We start from the raw sequence: 16,175 nt of genomic DNA on the forward strand, positions 1-16,175 counted from the left end.
TCCATGCTGACCTGATATCCTAAATTAATCTAGTCCCATTTGACAGCACCTGACCCATATACTCTGGAAGCTCATTTAATGTATGTACCACACTCTGCATGAAGAAGTTGTCCCTTTAATATATTTCGCCTCTCACCCTAAACCTATGCCCTCTAGTTCTGGAGTCCTCCATCCCAGGGAAAATACCTTGTCTTTTACCCTGTCCATCCCTCTCATGAATTTGTAACCTCTATTAGGTCACTCCTCTGCCTCCGATGCTCCAGTGAAAACAGCCCCAGCCTATTCAGACTCTCCCTGTAGCTAAAACCCTCCAAACCCCAGCAACATTCTGTAAACCGTTTCTCATAGAGAAGTCAACGTTTCAGTCCTGAAGAAGGGTTAATACCCAAAATGCTGACTACTCCACATCCTGGTGCTGCCTGGCTTGCTGTATTCTCCCAACCTCCTGCTTGCCTACTTCAGGTTGCAATATGTAGTGCCTCAGTGGTTACCACTGCAGCCTCACAGCACCAGGGACCCAGGTTTGATTCCAGCCTAGGGTGACGGTCTGTGAGGAGTTTGCACATTCTCCCAGTGTCTGCGTGTGTTTTCTCTGGGTGGTCCTGTCCAAACATATGCAGGTCTGAGGTTTGATGAAGGCCTTCCTGCACTTAGAGCAACTGAGCAACCTCTCCCCCATGTGGACCCACCAGTGGGCCAGCAGGTCAGAAGAAAGAGCAAAGCCCATCCTGCATTCGGGGCAGAAGAACGGCCTCTCCTCGGTGTGGACCCACTGGTATCTCAGCAGGTGGGAAGAACTACTGAAGGCCATCTCGCACTCAGGGCATGAGAACAGCCGTCCTGGGTGTGGACCAATTGGTGCGTCTGCATGGCAGAGGAATCACTGAAGGCCTTCCCGCACTCACGGCAGCAGAAGGGCCTCTCCTATCTGCGGACTCATTGGTGCTTCAGAACCCTTTCAAATTTCACAATATCCTTCTGATAGGAGGGAGACCAGAATTGCACACAATATTCCAAAAGTATTCCACAATATTCCAGTGTCCTGTCCAGCCACAACGTAACTTACCAACTCCAATACTCAAGTTAGAGGATTGCGGAAGTTTTAAAACTCACAAAATAAAATAGCAAAAATGGAAGGACAAACCGAATTTTTGAAGTCAACTTGGAAGCATCATTGAGAAATCGGCGGACTGGGTTTATTAGGTACCTGTTCTCCTTAAATACACTATATACATCTTTCTCTTCTGCTCTTCGCAGTTTCTCTGTGCTGCAGTGTGTAGTGGCTCGTTGAAATAATGTCCTGATGCAGCTTAATAGAACATAGAACATAGAAAATTACAGCGCAGTAGAGGCCCTTTGGCCCTCGATGTTGCGCCGATCCAAGCCCACCTGACCTACGCAAGCCTACTATCCTCCATATGCCTATCCAATGCACGTTTAAATGTCCATAAAGAGGAAGAGTCCACCACTGCTACTGGCAGGGCATTCCATGAACTCATGACTCGCTGAGTCAAGAAGCTACCCCTAACATCTGTGCTATACCTACCACCCCTTAATTTAAAGCTATGCCCCCTCGTAATAGCTGACTCCTTAGGTGGAAAACGGTTCTCGTTGCCAACCCGATCTAAACCCCTAATCATCTTGTACACCTCTATCAAGTCACCCCTAAACCTTCTTGTCTCCAATGAAAAAAGCCCCAAGAGCCTCAGCGTTTCCTCATACGATCTTCCTACCATACCAGGTAACATCCTGGTAAACCTCCTCTGCACCCGTTCCAGTGCCTCCACACCCTTCCTATAGTATGGCGACCAAAACTGCACACAATACTCCAGATGCGGCCGCACCAAAGTCTTATACAACTGCAACATGACCTCAGGACTCCGGAACTCAATTCCTCTACCAGTAAAAGCTAGTACGCCATATGCCTTCTTCACAGCACTATTTACCTGGGTGGCAACTTTCAGAGATCTGTGTACATGGCCACCAAGCTCCCTCTGCTCATCCACACTACCAAGTATCCAACCATTAGCCCAGTAATCCATCTTCTTGTTACTCTTAACCAAAATTGAACTCCATTTGCCACCTTTCTGCCCAGCTCTGCAGCTTAACTATATCTCACTGTAACCTGCCACATCCTTCCTCACCGTCAACAACTCCACTGACTTTCGTATCATCCGCAAACTTGCTCACCCAACCTTCTAGCCCCTCCTCCAGGTCATTTATAAAAATGGCAAACAGCAACGATCCCAAAACAGATCCTTCCGGAACACCACTATGAACTGCACTCCAAGATGAACCTTTACCATCAACTACTACCCTCTGTCTTCTTCCAGCCAGCCAATTCCTAATGCAAACCTCCAACGCACCCTCAATGCCATACCTCCGTATTTTTTGCAGTAGCCTACCATGGGGAACCTTATCAAACGCCTTACTAAAATCCATATACACTACATCTACCGCTTTACCCTCAGTCACCTTCTCAAAGAATTCAATAATGTTTGTGAGGCATGACCTGCCCTTCACAAAACCATGCTGACTATCCTTGATCACATTATTCCTATCCAGATGTTCATAAATCCTATCCCTTACAATTTTCTCTAAGACTTTGCCCACAACAGAAGTGAGACTCACCGGCCTATAGGAACTGGTGTTATCCCTACTCCCCTTCTTGAACAAGGGAACCACATTTGCTATCCTCCAGTCTTCTGGCACTATTCCAGTAGACAACGAGGTCATAAAAATCAAGGCCAATGGGTGTGCAATCTTCTCCCTTGCTTCCCAGAAAATGCTAGGATATATGCCATCAGGCCCACGGGACCTATCTATTTTCACCCTTTCCAGAATTTCCAATATCTCTTCCCTACATACTTCAAAGCCATCCATTAAAATTAATTGTGACTCAATATTCACATCAGCAACAATGTCCTGTTCCTGAGTGAATACTGATGAAAAGTATTCATTCAGTGTCTCCCCAATCTCTTCGGCCTCCATGTGCAACTTCCCCCTACTATCCATGACTGGACCTATTCCAACCTGAGTCATTCTGTTATTCCTGACATACCTATAGAAAGCCCTTGGGTTGTCCCTAATCCTACCAACCAAAGACTTTTCAAGTCCCCTCCTTGCTGCTCTTAGCTCTCTCTTTAGATTCCCCCTGGCTACCTTATAACTCTCAATCGCCCCAATTGAACCTTCACGCCTCATCTTTACATAGGCCGCCCTCTTCCGTTTAACAAGGGATTCAAATTCATTGTTAAACCACGGCTCCATCACACGACCCTTTCCTCCCTGCCTGACAGGTATATACTTATCAAGGACACTCAATAGTTGCTCCTTGAACAAGCTCCACATCTCGATTGTGCCCTTCCCTTGAAGCCTACTTTTCCAAGCCACGCATCCTAAGTCATGCCTCACCGCATCATAATTTCCCTGCCCCCAGCTATAACTCTTGCCCTGCAGTGCACACTTATCCCTCTTCGTCACCAGAGTAAAAGTCACCGAATTGTGGTCACTGTGCGCAAAGTGCTCACCTACTTCCAATTCTAAGACCTGGCCTGGTTCGTTACCCAGAACCAAATCCAGTATGGCCTCACCTCTTGTTGGCCTGTCAACATATTGTGTCAGGAAACCCTCTTGCACACATTGGACAAACTCCGCCCCATCTAACGTACTCGAGCTATAGCTTTCCCAGTCAATATCTGGAAAGTTAAAGTCCCCCATAACTACAAGCCCATTACTTTCACTCTTCTCCTGAATCATACTTCCAATCCTTTCTTCTACGTCTCTAGGAGTATTACGAGGCCTATAGAAAACTCCTAACAGGGTAACCTCACCTTTCCTATTTCTAACCTCAGCCCAAACTACCTCAGATGGCGAGTCTTCATCCATCGTCCTTTCCACCGCTGTAATACCATCCTTGCAAAGCAATGCCACACCTCCCCCTCTTTTACCCCCACCTCTGACCCTACTAAAATATTTAAACCCTGGAACCTGCAACAGCTAATCCTGTCCCTGTTCTACCCATGTTTCCGTAATAGTCACAACATCGAAATCCCAGGTACCAACCCACGCTGCAAGTTCACCTACCTTATTTCGTATACTTCTCGCATTGAAATATATACACTTCAAGTCACATTCCTGTTTAGAGGCACCCTCCTTCGAGATTGATGCCATGTTCCTAACCTCACAACACTCAAGGTCCTGCACCCTCAAGCTACAGTCTAGGTTCCCATGCCCCTGCAGAGTTAGTTTAACCCCACTCCCAAAGAACACGAGCAAACCTCCCCCCAAGGATACTGGTGCCCATCAGGTTCAGGTGTTGACCCTCCTGTTTATAGAGGTCCCACCTTCCCCAGAAAGAACTCCAGTTATCCAGAAACCGGAAACCCTCCCTCCTGCACCATCCCTGTAGCCACGCATTTAACTGTTCTCTCTCACTATTCCTCGACTCGCTATCACGTGGCACAGGTAACAAACCAGAGACAACAACTCTGTTTGTTCTAACTCTGAGCTTCCAACCTAACTCCCTGAAAGCTGCCTGACATCCTCATCCTTCTTCCTACCTGTGTCGTTGGTGCCAATGTGGACCACGACTTCGGACTGCTCCCCGACCCCCTTAAGGACCAGGGAAACACGATCAGAAACGTCACGTACCCTTGCACTCACGATAGGCAACATACCAATCGTGAGTCTCTCTCGCCCCCACAAAACCGCCTACCTGTGCCCCAAACTATCGAGTCCCCAATAACTATTGCTCTGCTCTTCTCCAACCTTCACTTCTGAGCAACGGGAACAGGCTCCGTGCCAGAGGCCTGAACCCCATTGCTTAGTCCTGGTAAGTCAACACCCCCCCCAACCCGCCACCACCACCACACGCATACAAAATGGCATACTTGTTCTTGAGGGGAACGACGGCAGGGGCCGCTGCATTGGTTGCTTTCTCCAAGTCCCCCTCACTGTCACCCATCTGTCTGCAATCTTTGCAGCTACTACTTCCAAAAAGCTCCGATGTATGACCCCTTCTGGCTCCCGAATGATTCTAAGTTCATCCAACTCCAGCTCCAGTACCCGAACACAGTCTTGGAGGAGCTGGTGATGGGTACACTTCCTGCAAGTGTAATCAGCAGGGACGACCATGCACCTGCTTACCACAACTGAGCTTATTAATAGGTTAGAGGAGGAGGGCGGGTGGGAGGCACTACCCCTGTAGTGCCTCGGGTTCCTCTCCTGCGCGCCTTTATAGGAAAGAAAACCCACCCAGGGAAGCTTGTTCGGTGCTGCAGTGTGAAGTAGCTCGTTGAAATAGCATCCAGATGCAGATTTGTTCGTAGATGTTGGGGTGATTGCTTCTGGATTGAATTAATGTCTGACGTGAGGGAATGCGGATGCTGAGAAGCCGAGACAAAAAGAGAAACGCGACAGTACCTGTCGGAGAAAACGGAATTCTGAAACGTTGTCTCTGATTCTCATTCCACCGATGTAGCCTGACCTTCTCAGTTCCTCCTGCAGTCTCGTGCTTTGTTTTTGACTGAAAGTTCATTTCATCTTTTGCGATGAAACACCCAGACTCGCCGTGTGCAGATATTTAACCCTTTCGAATCACTGTGAAATGATTGGATTCAAACAAACTCTGCGATAATTCACTCTTTCTCTGCTCCACAGGCAGACAGACCTGGGAAGTGAAGCTGTCAGTATGGTTCTGTATTCGTGGGCCGAGTGGTTAATGCGATGGACTTGAAATCCATTGCGCTTTCCCCACGCAGGTGTGAACCCTGCCGACTACAAAATGAGAAATGTCGCCGAAAAGAAAGGGAGCTTGCTCCCCGGCTTCTTCTTTAAGATTCAAATCAGTGGAGGGGGAAAAATATTTCACTCACATTGGGAGTGGTGGGAAACTGTAACCCACTGCCTGTTCGGGTGGAACAAGCAGATACACGCAGAGCTTCTTTTGAGGCTATGAGCCAAGTGTTTGTAAATGAGACTAGAACAGTGAGGGGCTGGAAATCGTGATCGAAATGAAGCAGGCACCTGAGGACAAGGGTGTTTCCTTTGCCAGTGAAAGATACTGCTTCACAAAGTTGTGACTGTGGAAGGGAATCAGTGACGCTGATTATCTTTGGTTGTTGACCTTGTGACTGTTCCCATTGCTGCGCATGTCCGTGTTAACGTCAGAACTCTGCAGCATGGTGGCGTAAGATACGCAAAGGGCCGGGGCGCAATGGATGACGCATCTGAGTCCACCTAACTGTTTGAAATGCAGCTCACAGCTTCTTCACACACCCCAATTAATCTTTCTCATTGTCCTGAAGCCGGCAAACGGTTTGAATTCCCGATCTGCGGGAATGAGAATCTTCTCATTGTCTCGCGTCAATAAATATCTCTGAGAACATCGGAGTCAAGTCACAGCGTTGTCAGATGAGAGGAAGCTGAAATAACCCCACACGCTGCTGACGGGCACGTTTTACTTTTCCCAACCCACCGCCCCAACCACTGCGGCTCCTGGGAGTGGAAAGGAAACAATCACCAAAACCCAGTCTTGGCTTTGTGAGTCTTCAGAAAATAAGCAAACGTTCATCCCTTCGGATTTTCTATCCTGGGCTGACAGGGATGGGTTTTGTCACTCTTTTGGAGGACATTACAAGTGGAAGTTTTGCAGAAAAGTACCACAATGCAATCTGATTAATCAGGGCCTGGATGTTTTCGGTCTTTGAATGTAAGTATTGTGCTCCAGAACATTGGTGTTTACAGTTTATAATACTTATCTTCCCAGTCCCCTGTATCACTTGTCGAAAATGTTTAATTTGCGTCTTGTAATCCTTTCACACTCTGCTAAAGAGGCAAGTGTTTGCGTGTTTTACCTAAGTTATGTTGACCTTGCATACCTCGAGCCTCAAGCTAATTTCACGAGAAACCTTCTCCAGTTCAAAAGCAAACTGTTAGTGATGGCTCTGTTTCTTGTCACGTATCCAATTTCAGATCGATGCCGTTAATGACCCTTTTATTCCTTCAGATCCACGTTTCGCTCACAGGGCTAGAACAGAACTGTCACCAAATACGTTTACCAATCTACATTCATCCTAACGATTGTCCAGAGACAGTCCAGACAACGTCCTCTTGTTGTAGAGGCCGGGAGATTGACTCTGATGTTCTCGGGGTATGAACTGATCTGAGACATTGAAAGAATTGTCCTTCCTGCACATCAGGAATTCAAACCCCTTCTCTCCTCCGAGCCAATGAGAGAACTCGTGAACAGGCAAAACACTGAAAGGCTGGAAGGGCGACGGCCCCGGAGCACAAAGCTAGTTCCTCGTGACATGGATGTGTCTGCAGACTGTCCCCGGTGTCTCCACAATGAATGTCCCAGGCTTTATTATGTAAAAGTAAAACTGATAGACGACAATTGTAATTCTCGGCGGGGCCGGCTGAATTATGAACTCACTAACAGCCTCCCCTAAGCGATGGTGCAGCCCACGCTCGCACCTGCTTCTGTGGCGCAATTGGTTAGCGCGTTCGGCTGTTAACCGAAAGGTTGGTGGTTCGAGCCCATCCAGGGGCGGTGTGTTTGCTGCCCGTTCTCGGCTTTGAAAGCGTCCGCTTTTAATGGGGTCAGGAAAATGTTCCCCAAACAGAAATCCTTTCCCCAAGGGGTTTCTGGATTGAATTAATGTCTGACGTGAGGGAATGCGGATGCTGAGAAGCCGAGACAAAAAGAGAAACGCGACAGTACCTGTCGGAGAAAACGGAATTCTGAAACGTTGTCTCTGATTCTCATTCCACCGATGTAGCCTGACCTTCTCAGTTCCTCCTGCAGTCTCGTGCTTTGTTTTTGACTGAAAGTTCATTTCATCTTTTGCGATGAAACACCCAGACTCGCCGTGTGCAGATATTTAACCCTTTCGAATCACTGTGAAATGATTGGATTCAAACAAACTCTGCGATAATTCACTCTTTCTCTGCTCCACAGGCAGACAGACCTGGGAAGTGAAGCTGTCAGTGTGGTTCTGTATTCGTGGGCCGAGTGGTTAATGCGATGGACTTGAAATCCATTGCGCTTTCCCCACGCAGGTGTGAACCCTGCCGACTACAAAATGAGAAATGTCGCCGAAAAGAAAGGGAGCTTGCTCCCCGGCTTCTTCTTTAAGATTCAAATCAGTGGAGGGGGAAAAATATTTCACTCACATTGGGAGTGGTGGGAAACTGTAACCCACTGCCTGTTCGGGTGGAACAAGCAGATACACGCAGAGCTTCTTTTGAGGCTATGAGCCAAGTGTTTGTAAATGAGACTAGAACAGTGAGGGGCTGGAAATCGTGATCGAAATGAAGCAGGCACCTGAGGACAAGGGTGTTTCCTTTGCCAGTGAAAGATACTGCTTCACAAAGTTGTGACTGTGGAAGGGAATCAGTGACGCTGATTATCTTTGGTTGTTGACCTTGTGACTGTTCCCATTGCTGCGCATGTCCGTGTTAACGTCAGAACTCTGCAGCATGGTGGCGTAAGATACGCAAAGGGCCGGGGCGCAATGGATGACGCATCTGAGTCCACCTAACTGTTTGAAATGCAGCTCACAGCTTCTTCACACACCCCAATTAATCTTTCTCATTGTCCTGAAGCCGGCAAACGGTTTGAATTCCCGATCTGCGGGAATGAGAATCTTCTCATTGTCTCGCGTCAATAAATATCTCTGAGAACATCGGAGTCAAGTCACAGCGTTGTCAGATGAGAGGAAGCTGAAATAACCCCACACGCTGCTGACGGGCACGTTTTACTTTTCCCAACCCACCGCCCCAACCACTGCGGCTCCTGGGAGTGGAAAGGAAACAATCACCAAAACCCAGTCTTGGCTTTGTGAGTCTTCAGAAAATAAGCAAACGTTCATCCCTTCGGATTTTCTATCCTGGGCTGACAGGGATGGGTTTTGTCACTCTTTTGTAGGACATTACAAGTCGAAGTTTTGCAGAAAAGTACCACAATGCAATCTGATTAATCAGGACCTGGATGTTTTCGGTCTTTGAATGTAAGTATTGTGCTCCAGAACATTGGTGTTCACAGTTTATAATACTTATCTTCCCAGTCCCCTGTATCACTTGTCGAAAATGTTTAATTTGCGTCTTGTAATCCTTTCACTGTCTGCTAAAGAGGCAAGTGTTTGCGTGTTTTACCTAAGTTATGTTGACCTTGCATACCTCGAGCCTCAAGCTAATTTCACGAGAAACCTTCTCCAGTTCAAAAGCAAACTGTTAGTGATGGCTCTGTTTCTTGTCACGTATCCAATTTCAGATCGATGTTGTTAATGACCCTTTTATTCCTTCAGATCCACGTTTCGCTCACAGGGCTAGAACAGAACTGTCACCAAATACATTTACCAATCTACATTCATCCTAACGATTGTCCAGAGACAGTCCAGACAACGTCCTCTTGTTGTAGAGGCCGGGAGATTGACTCTGATGTTCTCGGGGTATGAACTGATCTGAGACATTGAAAGAATTGTCGTTCCTGCACATCAGGAATTCAAACCCCTTCTCTCCTCCGAGCCAATGAGAGAACTCGGGAACAGGCAAAACACTGAAAGGCTGGAAGGGCGACGGCCCCGGAGCACAAAGCTAGTTCCTCGTGACATGGATGTGTCTGCAGACTGTCCCCGGTGTCTCCACAATGAATGTCCCAGGCTTTATTATGTAAAAGTAAAACTGATAGACGACAATTGTAATTCTCGGCGGGGCCGGCTGAATTATGAACTCACTAACAGCCTCCCCTAAGCGATGGTGCAGCCCACGCTCGCACCTGCCTCTGTGGCGCAATTGGTTAGCGCGTTCGGCTGTTAACCGAAAGGTTGGTGGTTCGAGCCCATCCAGGGGCGGTGTGTTTGCTGCCCGTTCTTGGCTTTGAAAGCGTCCGCTTTTAATGGGGTCAGGAAAATGTTCCCCAAACAGAAATCCTTTCCCCAAAGGGGTTTCTGGATTGAATTAATGTCTGACGTGAGGGAATGCGGATGCTGAGAAGCCGAGACAAAAAGAGAAACGCGACAGTACCTGTCGGAGAAAACGGAATTCTGAAACGTTGTCTCTGATTCTCATTCCACCGATGTAGCCTGACCTTCTCAGTTCCTCCTGCAGTCTCGTGCTTTGTTTTTGAATGAAAGTTCATTTCATCTTTTGCGATGAAACACCCAGACTCGCCGTGTGCAGATATTTAACCCTTTCGAATCACTGTGAAATGATTGGATTCAAACAAACTCTGCGATAATTCACTCTTTCTCTGCTCCACAGGCAGACAGACCTGGGAAGTGAAGCTGTCAGTGTGGTTCTGTATTCGTGGGCCGAGTGGTTAATGCGATGGACTTGAAATCCATTGCGCTTTCCCCACGCAGGTGTGAACCCTGCCGACTACAAAATGAGAAATGTCGCCGAAAAGAAAGGGAGCTTGCTCCCCGGCTTCTTCTTTAAGATTCAAATCAGTGGAGGGGGAAAAATATTTCACTCACATTGGGAGTGGTGGGAAACTGTAACCCACTGCCTGTTCGGGTGGAACAAGCAGATACACGCAGAGCTTCTTTTGAGGCTATGAGCCAAGTGTTTGTAAATGAGACTAGAACAGTGAGGGGCTGGAAATCGTGATCGAAATGAAGCAGGCACCTGAGGACAAGGGTGTTTCCTTTGCCAGTGAAAGATACTGCTTCACAAAGTTGTGACTGTGGAAGGGAATCAGTGACGCTGATTATCTTTGGTTGTTGACCTTGTGACTGTTCCCATTGCTGCGCATGTCCGTGTTAACGTCAGAACTCTGCAGCATGGTGGCGTAAGATACGCAAAGGGCCGGGGCGCAATGGATGACGCATCTGAGTCCACCTAACTGTTTGAAATGCAGCTCACAGCTTCTTCACACACCCCAATTAATCTTTCTCATTGTCCTGAAGCCGGCAAACGGTTTGAATTCCCGATCTGCGGGAATGAGAATCTTCTCATTGTCTCGCGTCAATAAATATCTCTGAGAACATCGGAGTCAAGTCACAGCGTTGTCAGATGAGAGGAAGCTGAAATAACCCCACACGCTGCTGACGGGCACGTTTTACTTTTCCCAACCCACCGCCCCAACCACTGCGGCTCCTGGGAGTGGAAAGGAAACAATCACCAAAACCCAGTCTTGGCTTTGTGAGTCTTCAGAAAATAAGCAAACGTTCATCCCTTCGGATTTTCTATCCTGGGCTGACAGGGATGGGTTTTGTCACTCTTTTGTAGGACATTACAAGTGGAAGTTTTGCAGAAAAGTACCACAATGCAATCTGATTAATCAGGGCCTGGATGTTTTCGGTCTTTGAATGTAAGTATTGTGCTCCAGAACATTGGTGTTCACAGTTTATAATACTTATCTTCCCAGTCCCCTGTATCACTTGTCGAAAATGTTTAATTTGCGTCTTGTAATCCTTTCACTGTCTGCTAAAGAGGCAAGTGTTTGCGTGTTTTACCTAAGTTATGTTGACCTTGCATACCTCGAGCCTCAAGCTAATTTCACGAGAAACCTTCTCCAGTTCAAAAGCAAACTGTTAGTGATGGCTCTGTTTCTTGTCACGTATCCAATTTCAGATCGATGCCGTTAATGACCCTTTTATTCCTTCAGATCCACGTTTCGCTCACAGGGCTAGAACAGAACTGTCACCAAATACATTTACCAATCTACATTCATCCTAACGATTGTCCAGAGACAGTCCAGACAACGTCCTCTTGTTGTAGAGGCCGGGAGATTGACTCTGATGTTCTCGGGGTATGAACTGATCTGAGACATTGAAAGAATTGTCCTTCCTGCACATCAGGAATTCAAACCCCTTCTCTCCTCCGAGCCAATGAGAGAACTCGGGAACAGGCAAAACACTGAAAGGCTGGAAGGGCGACGGCCCCGGAGCACAAAGCTAGTTCCTCGTGACATGGATGTGTCTGCAGACTGTCCCCGGTGTCTCCACAATGAATGTCCCAGGCTTTATTATGTAAAAGTAAAACTGATAGACGACAATTGTAATTCTCGGCGGGGCCGGCTGAATTATGAACTCACTAACAGCCTCCCCTAAGCGATGGTGCAGCCCACGCTCGCACCTGCCTCTGTGGCGCAATTGGTTAGCGCGTTCGGCTGTTAACCGAAAGGTTGGTGGTTCGAGCCCATCCAGGGGCGGTGTGTTTGCTGCCCGTTCTTGGCTTTGAAACCGTCCGCTTTTAATGGGGTCAGGAAAATGTTCCCCAAACAGAAATCCTTTCCCCAAAGGGGTTTCTGGATTGAATTAATGTCTGACGTGAGGGAATGCGGATGCTGAGAAGCTGAGACAAAAAGAGAAACGCGACAGTACCTGTCGGAGAAAACGGAATTCTGAAACGTTGTCTCTGATTCTCATTCCACCCATGTAGCCTGACCTTCTCAGTTCCTCCTGCAGTCTCGTGCTTTGTTTTTGACTGAAAGTTCATTTCATCTTTTGCGATGAAACACCCAGACTCGCCGTGTGCAGATATTTAACCCTTTCGAATCACTGTGAAATGATTGGATTCAAACAAACTCTGCGATAATTCACTCTTTCTCTGCTCCACAGGCAGACAGACCTGGGAAGTGAAGCTGTCAGTGTGGTTCTGTATTCGTGGGCCGAGTGGTTAATGCGATGGACTTGAAATCCATTGCGCTTTCCCCACGCAGGTGTGAACCCTGCCGACTACAAAATGAGAAATGTCGCCGAAAAGAAAGGGAGCTTGCTCCCCGGCTTCTTCTTTAAGATTCAAATCAGTGGAGGGGGAAAAATATTTCACTCACATTGGGAGTGGTGGGAAACTGTAACCCACTGCCTGTTCGGGTGGAACAAGCAGATACACGCAGAGCTTCTTTTGAGGCTATGAGCCAAGTGTTTGTAAATGAGACTAGAACAGTGAGGGGCTGGAAATCGTGATCGAAATGAAGCAGGCACCTGAGGACAAGGGTGTTTCCTTTGCCAGTGAAAGATACTGCTTCACAAAGTTGTGACTGTGGAAGGGAATCAGTGACGCTGATTATCTTTGGTTGTTGACCTTGTGATTGTTCCCATTGCTGCGCATGTCCGTGTTAACGTCAGAACTCTGCAGCATGGTGGCGTAAGATACGCAAAGGGCCGGGGCGCAATGGATGACGCATCTGAGTCCACCTAACTGTTTGAAATGCAGCTCACAGCTTCTTCACACACCCCAATTAATCTTTCTCATTGTCCTGAAGCCGGCAAACGGTTTGAATTCCCGATCTGCGGGAATTGGAATGAGAATCTTCTCATTGTCTCGCGTCAATAAATATCTCTGAGAACATCGGAGTCAAGTCACAGCGTTGTCAGATGAGAGGAAGCTGAAATAACCCCACACGCTGCTGACGGGCACGTTTTACTTTTCCCAACCCACCGCCCCAACCACTGCGGCTCCTGGGAGTGGAAAGGAAACAATCACCAAAACCCAGTCTTGGCTTTGTGAGTCTTCAGAAAATAAGCAAACGTTCATCCCTTCGGATTTTCTATCCTGGGCTGACAGGGATGGGTTTTGTCACTCTTTTGTAGGACATTACAAGTGGAAGTTTTGCAGAAAAGTACCACAATGCAATCTGATTAATCAGGGCCTGGATGTTTTCGGTCTTTGAATGTAAGTATTGTGCTCCAGAACATTGGTGTTTACAGTTTATAATACTTATCTTCCCAGTCCCCTGTATCACTTGTCGAAAATGTTTAATTTGCGTCTTGTAATCCTTTCACTGTCTGCTAAAGAGGCAAGTGTTTGCGTGTTTTACCTAAGTTATGTTGACCTTGCATACCTCGAGCCTCAAGCTAATTTCACGAGAAACCTTCTCCAGTTCAAAAGCAAACTGTTAGTGATGGCTCTGTTTCTTGTCACGTATCCAATTTCAGATCGATGCCGTTAATGACCCTTTTATTCCTTCAGATCCACGTTTCGCTCACAGGGCTAGAACAGAACTGTCACCAAATACGTTTACCAATCTACATTCATCCTAACGATTGTCCAGAGACAGTCCAGACAACGTCCTCTTGTTGTAGAGGCCGGGAGATTGACTCTGATGTTCTCGGGGTATGAACTGATCTGAGACATTGAAAGAATTGTCCTTCCTGCACATCAGGAATTCAAACCCCTTCTCTCCTCCGAGCCAATGAGAGAACTCGTGAACAGGCAAAACACTGAAAGGCTGGAAGGGCGACGGCCCCGGAGCACAAAGCTAGTTCCTCGTGACATGGATGTGTCTGCAGACTGTCCCCGGTGTCTCCACAATGAATGTCCCAGGCTTTATTATGTAAAAGTAAAACTGATAGACGACAATTGTAATTCTCGGCGGGGCCGGCTGAATTATGAACTCACTAACAGCCTCCCCTAAGCGATGGTGCAGCCCACGCTCGCACCTGCCTCTGTGGCGCAATTGGTTAGCGCGTTCGGCTGTTAACCGAAAGGTTGGTGGTTCGAGCCCATCCAGGGGCGGTGTGTTTGCTGCCCGTTCTTGGCTTTGAAAGCGTCCGCTTTTAATGGGGTCAGGAAAATGTTCCCCAAACAGAAATCCTTTCCCCAAAGGGGTTTCTGGATTGAATTAATGTCTGACGTGAGGGAATGCGGATGCTGAGAAGCTGAGACAAAAAGAGAAACGCGACAGTACCTGTCGGAGAAAACGGAATTCTGAAACGTTGTCTCTGATTCTCATTCCACCCATGTAGCCTGACCTTCTCAGTTCCTCCTGCAGTCTCGTGCTTTGTTTTTGACTGAAAGTTCATTTCATCTTTTGCGATGAAACACCCAGACTCGCCGTGTGCAGATATTTAACCCTTTCGAATCACTGTGAAATGATTGGATTCAAACAAACTCTGCGATAATTCACTCTTTCTCTGCTCCACAGGCAGACAGACCTGGGAAGTGAAGCTGTCAGTGTGGTTCTGTATTCGTGGGCCGAGTGGTTAATGCGATGGACTTGAAATCCATTGCGCTTTCCCCACGCAGGTGTGAACCCTGCCGACTACAAAATGAGAAATGTCGCCGAAAAGAAAGGGAGCTTGCTCCCCGGCTTCTTCTTTAAGATTCAAATCAGTGGAGGGGGAAAAATATTTCACTCACATTGGGAGTGGTGGGAAACTGTAACCCACTGCCTGTTCGGGTGGAACAAGCAGATACACGCAGAGCTTCTTTTGAGGCTATGAGCCAAGTGTTTGTAAATGAGACTAGAACAGTGAGGGGCTGGAAATCGTGATCGAAATGAAGCAGGCACCTGAGGACAAGGGTGTTTCCTTTGCCAGTGAAAGATACTGCTTCACAAAGTTGTGACTGTGGAAGGGAATCAGTGACGCTGATTATCTTTGGTTGTTGACCTTGTGACTGTTCCCATTGCTGCGCATGTCCGTGTTAACGTCAGAACTCTGCAGCATGGTGGCGTAAGATACGCAAAGGGCCGGGGCGCAATGGATGACGCATCTGAGTCCACCTAACTGTTTGAAATGCAGCTCACAGCTTCTTCACACACCCCAATTAATCTTTCTCATTGTCCTGAAGCCGGCAAACGGTTTGAATTCCCGATCTGCGGGAATTGGAATGAGAATCTTCTCATTGTCTCGCGTCAATAAATATCTCTGAGAACATCGGAGTCAAGTCACAGCGTTGTCAGATGAGAGGAAGCTGAAATAACCCCACACGCTGCTGACGGGCACGTTTTACTTTTCCCAACCCACCGCCCCAACCACTGCGGCTCCTGGGAGTGGAAAGGAAACAATCACCAAAACCCAGTCTTGGCTTTGTGAGTCTTCAGAAAATAAGCAAACGTTCATCCCTTCGGATTTTCTATCCTGGGCTGACAGGGATGGGTTTTGTCACTCTTTTGTAGGACATTACAAGTGGAAGTTTTGCAGAAAAGTACCACAATGCAATCTGATTAATCAGGACCTGGATGTTTTCGGTCTTTGAATGTAAGTATTGTGCTCCAGAACATTGGTGTTCACAGTTTATAATACTTATCTTCCCAGTCCCCTGTATCACTTGTCGAAAATGTTTAATTTGCGTCTTGTAATCCTTTCACTGTCTGCTAAAGAGGCAAGTGTTTGCGTGTTTTACCTAAGTTATGTTGACCTTGCATACCTCGAGCCTCAAGCTAATTTCACGAGAAACCTTCTCCAGTTCAAAAGCAAACTGTTAGTGATGGCTCTGTT

The 16,175-nt window shown here is 47.3% G+C and overlaps 4 non-coding genes across 4 annotated transcripts; all 4 read left to right on the forward strand.

The window, feature by feature from the left end:
* The first annotated feature begins 7,481 nt into the window (after nt 1-7,481).
* Nucleotides 7,482-7,555, forward strand: trnan-guu (transfer RNA asparagine (anticodon GUU)). Its single transcript has one exon. It is a non-coding gene; the product is annotated as a tRNA-Asn (tRNA).
* A 2,228-nt stretch (nt 7,556-9,783) lies between these two features.
* Nucleotides 9,784-9,857, forward strand: trnan-guu (transfer RNA asparagine (anticodon GUU)). The gene has a single exon. It is a non-coding gene; the product is annotated as a tRNA-Asn (tRNA).
* A 2,229-nt stretch (nt 9,858-12,086) lies between these two features.
* Nucleotides 12,087-12,160, forward strand: trnan-guu (transfer RNA asparagine (anticodon GUU)). The gene has a single exon. It is a non-coding gene; the product is annotated as a tRNA-Asn (tRNA).
* Nucleotides 12,161-14,395: 2,235 nt separating this feature from the next.
* Nucleotides 14,396-14,469, forward strand: trnan-guu (transfer RNA asparagine (anticodon GUU)). Its single transcript has one exon. It is a non-coding gene; the product is annotated as a tRNA-Asn (tRNA).
* Nucleotides 14,470-16,175: the final 1,706 nt, after the last annotated feature.

Source organism: Hemiscyllium ocellatum (genome assembly GCF_020745735.1).
Source record: "Hemiscyllium ocellatum isolate sHemOce1 chromosome 27 unlocalized genomic scaffold, sHemOce1.pat.X.cur. SUPER_27_unloc_31, whole genome shotgun sequence".
Classification (NCBI taxonomy): Eukaryota; Metazoa; Chordata; class Chondrichthyes; order Orectolobiformes; family Hemiscylliidae; genus Hemiscyllium; species Hemiscyllium ocellatum.